The sequence below is a fragment of the Musa acuminata genome, chromosome BXJ2-6 (genome assembly GCF_036884655.1).
Source record: "Musa acuminata AAA Group cultivar baxijiao chromosome BXJ2-6, Cavendish_Baxijiao_AAA, whole genome shotgun sequence".
In the NCBI taxonomy this organism is placed as follows: domain Eukaryota; kingdom Viridiplantae; phylum Streptophyta; class Magnoliopsida; order Zingiberales; family Musaceae; genus Musa; species Musa acuminata.
The window spans coordinates 28,939,610-28,945,000 of NC_088343.1; positions in this window are offsets into that span (position 1 = coordinate 28,939,610).

Here is a 5,391-nt window from a genome sequence, read left to right on the forward strand (position 1 = left end):
AACCAAAGAAGAAGAATGTGCTTAAAGCAATATGAGATGACTCAAGAAATTCTGAAGGCAAAGAACAAAGCAACAAGGAGATCGCCAACTATGCACTAATGGCTATCGGAGATGAGGTAAGTAGTTCATTAGATGTAAATTTATCTTTTGATGAGCTTTTAAGTGCTTTTCATGAATTGTTTGATGAATGTAGAACTTTGAGTAAAAAGTATAATTCTTTGAAAAAGGAACATGCTCTTTTAAATATTGATTTTAAAAAATTTAAGCATAATAATCCTTATTTGCCTCCATAAACTAAGTGTTAACACTTAGAGGCACTTGAGAAGAAAACTTGCTACTCAAAGAAACTCTATAAAAGTTTAAAGTTGGTAGCAATTCCTTAAATATGATCATTACCAATAAGGGTCATATTCATAAAAGAGACCGAATCAAATTTGTGAGTAGCTCTTACCAAAATAAAACCACCTTTGTTAAAGGCTCTACCTTGCATGTATTACCCCACACCAAATGCAACTTTTGTTGTAAACTTGGACATATTGCTTATAAATGTCCATTTAAGATATATAGTCCACATAAATTAATTTGGGTTCCTAAAGGAACCTCAAATGACTCAATGTAACATGATAAGTTGAATAGATCGATCTTTGAGGTACCCAAGATCAAATAGTTACTTAAAAAATACCTTTTTTTGTAGAAGTATCTACCATCTCAAGCTAGGAGCAAAAATAATATTTTGATAGTGGATGCTTATGTTGAATCTCGAATTTTGATGATGAAATCAATTGATAGTGTTTATCTTATCCGTTTTTTGAGTAACGCAAAAAGCTTTGATTAGGGAGAGATAATTAAAGCAAGAAGAATCATATTGGGCCGGAGTGGAATATGTCAGAAGATTGGACATCGAGCCGGAGGATCGGTCGACGTACCGGCAAAAGGCTTCGGGCCATGAGTTCGGGCATCAGGCCAAGAAGAGTGAAAATTGTGCCAAGAAAATCGAAGTTGCAGAGGTCAACTGGCCGATTGGGCAATAAGCCGCAAGAGAGGATGATACACCGAAAAATTAGATGAAGCATCGATGAACCAATGACGTGCTGGACAAACATGATTCAAGCTTTATAATAATTGTCTAGATCAAAGTAGGCTTTATTTATACATGATTAACTATGAAAGTAATCAAGGCATAAATCAAACTGAAGTCTTGGAGCCAAGAATGAGACTTCATCGGGAGTTCGAGAGTTAGTCAAAAGTCCGGATGTTCATCGAAAGTTCTACCAGAATTGACCGACAAGTCCAGGAGCTTGCTGAAGAAGCTCATCGAAACTCACCAACAAGATCATCATGAAGTCTAGGAGCTTGCCAACAGTCCCTTGGAAGATTACCGAGAGATCGTTGGAAGTTCGTCGGAAGATCGTCGGAAGCTCGTCGGAAGAAACCTAGACTAACCGGACCGGATTTGCTTAGTGTATGGACTGTGTATGGACTGTGTTGGGCTAGTTGGGATTGGAATTGGAATTGAGATTGGAATTAGGCCAACCTAATTAGGGGCTAGTTGGGCCCATGTATGGAATTTGTTGGGCTAAGTGAAAGGCCTAAAAAGTGACCCAACAGTTGGAATTGGGCCTAAAAACCTAGACTAATTGGGATTGGAATTGGGCCAACCTAATTAGGGGCTAGTTGGGCCCATGTATGGACTGTGTTGGGCTAAGTGAAAGGCCTAAAAAGTGACCCAACAGTTGGAACCGTCATGGCATAGTCTCTAAGACTATATCAGGTGGTGGTACCGCCCAGACTCAATCTCCAAGACTATTAGGTGGTGGTACCGCCAGTCTAGGCAGTGGTACCTGTTGAATCTTGGATTTTGATGATGAAGTCAATTGTAAATTGTTTAATCTAATCTATATGTTCAGAAAAGTGTGCAGGATTAACTACGATAATAGTAAGACATAAAGCAGGTGTAGTGCCGAAGTCAAGATCGAGATCTTATTGGGAGTTCGAGAGTTCGTTGGAAGTCCGGACATTCATCGGAAGTTCTGCCGGAACTAACCAAGAAGTCCAAGAGCTTGCCAAAGAAGCTCATTGGGACTCGCCAAGAAGATCATCGTAAAGTCTAGGAGCTTGCCAGGAGTCCGTCGGAACATTGCCGAGAGTTCATCGGATGTTCGTCGGAAGTTCGCTGGAAGCTCGCCGGAAGAACAAATAACGCATTGGAACAAGAAGTGCTATATTATGTATTAATTATCGTAGTTAGATAGTAAATTAAGTTAGGATTATGAGGTAATCCCACTAACTTAATTAGGGGCCAATTAGGCCCTTAATAGGGCTGAATTGAATAGTCCATTCAGCACCTGAATTCTTGGCTGGTGGTGGCACCGCTTGGGAGACAATGTCCCAGGTTGTCTGGGCGGTGGTACCGCCCAGTGTCAGATCAACGGTGGTATAATCACCATGTAACAGTGGTGGTACTGCTAGTACCCCAAAATCTAGGGATGTGACACTTTTTTGCTTCAATTTTGAAGCCATTGGGGCTTATAAAAACCCCACCCTTTTCTACATGAAAGGGCACGAAAGTGTTTAACATATTCTTGAATCTCTAGGGTGTTAAAGTGTTGTAAAAGTTAGAAAGAGTCCTCCCCTCCCTCTCTTAGCTTTGTAAATATCCAAGAAAGAGGAGTGAGGCTTGTAAGGGTTATCTCTTAAATCCGAGAAAAGGAGAAAGTGCTGTAAAGATCTGTTTGGTCTTCACCTATTGAAGAAAGGCCTTTAGTGGATGCCGGTGACCTCAATGGATGAGGAATCCGAAAGTGGATGTAGGTCACATCGACCAAACTACTCTAAATTCTGGTTTGCTTTCATTTGTTCAATTTATATTACTGCAAACCATCTTAATCTTCTTCTTGCACTTTTAAGAAAGCTTTCAAATTCAATTTCTGTCCGAAACGAATTGTATCGAAACAATTTTCGTCAAAATCGATTTTAATCGAAACAAAGACTTTTGAAATCAGGAAAGTTTTCTGCTGCATTAATTCACCCCCCCTCTTAGTGCCGCTCTTGACCTTAACAATTCGTATCAGAGCAAGGTTCACTCTCATTTGGTTTTAACTCCAAGAGAGATGGCATTTGCCGACAACCTAAAGGGTGATTCAATTACATGTTTGCCCATGTTCAATGGGACGGATTACACTTATTGGAAGACTAAAATGATGATCTTCCTAATTTCAATAGATTTTGAATTATGGAATATTGTAGAAAATGGGTTTCAAAAGTCTTCTCTTCCAATGAATGATTGGAATGAGTTGGAGAAGAAGACTTTCGCTTTAAATGCCAAGGCTATGAATGTCTTGTTTTGTGCCTTAAATAAAATCGAGTTTAATCATGTGTCCATTTATGAAACGACATTTGATATTTGGCACACACTCAACAAAGTGACTCATGAATGCACTAGTAGAGTAAATGGGTCAAAAATTAATATTTTAGTGCATACTTATTAGTTGTTTCGAATAAAACCAAGTGAGACCATTGGAGATATGTATACCCGATTTACGGATGTCGTCAATAGTCTGAAAGGACTTGGTAATGGTTTCTTGGATTTTAAACTTGTTAATAAAATTTTAAGATCCCTTCCAAAAAGTTGGGACCCTAAAGTTATGGTCATTCAAGAGGCCAAAGACGTAAATAACTTTCCTCTTGAAGAACTAATCGAGTCACTAATAACCTATGAGATAACTTATAATGCTCATGAAGAGATTGGGAATAACTTTCCAAAGAACAGGAAGGATATGGCACGAAAAACCTAAGAAGACCACTTGAAAAAAAGTTCAAGTGATGAAGACCTTGATGATGACTTTGCACTCTTAACAAGAAAGTTTAAAAATTTATAAAAAAATAAATTTAAAAATAACACTAAAAATAAATTTGAACCCAAGAAAGATCAAGTAATATGCTGCGAGTGCAAGAAGTCGTGACATTACAAGAGCAAATGTCCCCGAGCAAAGAAGAAGAAGACTCTTAAAGCAACATAGGACGACTCAAGTTCATCCTAAGAAGATGAGCCAACTAACACCGAGCAAGTTGCTCACTATGCACTAACGGCTATTGGAGATGAGGTAACAAGTTCATTTGATACAAAATTATCCTTTAATAAACTATTAAATGATTTTCATGATTTATTTGATGAATGCAAATCAATTAGTAAAAAATATAAATTGTTAAAAAAGGAGCATGATTCTCTTGTTAGGGATTACAATAGATTAAAAGTTGAGCATAATGATAGTTTAGCTCCATGTACGAAATGTGATGAACTAGAAATACTTCAAAAGGAAAACTTTCTACTTAAAAAAACTTTAGAAAAGTTTGAGGTTGGTGGCAAGTCCTTGAACATGATTCTTGCTAACAAGGGTCACGTTCATAGAAAATGCAGAATCAGATTTGTGAGCAGCTCCACCAAAATCCAACCACCTTTGTTAAAGGCCTTACTTTGCATGTTTCACCCCGAAACAAATACATATTTTGTTGTAAATTTGGGCATGTAGCTTATCATTGTCCATTTAAGAAATTTAATCTACACAAATTGATTTAAGTTCCTAAAGGAATCATAAAGAACTCCATGCAAAATGATAAGTTAAGTCAATCGATTTTTGAGACACCCAAGATCAAATGAGTACCTAAAAATCATCTTTTTTTGTAGAAACGTATACCATCACAAGCTAGGAGCAAGAGATGGTATCTTGATAGTGGATGCTCAAGGCATATGACTAGTGATCCATCTTAATTCTCTAAGCTCACTAGCATATGACTGGATATATCACCTTCGGAGACAACAACAAGGGTAAAAGTATTGGCAAAGGAACTATAGGTAATAAATCTACTTTTCTATTGAATATGTGTTGTTAGTTGATGATAAAGGTTATCCTTTTGATTATTAGTCAATTGTGTGATAAAGGATACATCATTAGATTTGAATCCAATGCTTGCATTATTGAAAAACCATATAAAAACATATCTATGATTGCTCTAAAATAAAACAATGTATACATTATCGATATTAATGATCTTTATAATGAAATATGTTTTTCGGCTTTGAATGACGATACTTAGTTATGGCATAGGAGGTTAGGTCATGCAAGCATTAAACTAATCTCTCAAGTTTCATCTAAAGAACTTGTGAGAGGAATTCCTCACATTAAGTTCGTCAAAGACCATGTATGTGATGCTTGTCAACTAGGAAAGCAAATAAAAAGTAGTTTCAAACCAAAGAACTAAATAAGCACCTCTAGGCCATTGTAATTAATCTATATGGACTTATTCAGACCAATTGCTACATCAAGCCTAGGAGGTAGCAAATATGGATTTGTCATCGTAGATGATTATAGTAGATACACATAGACTTACTTT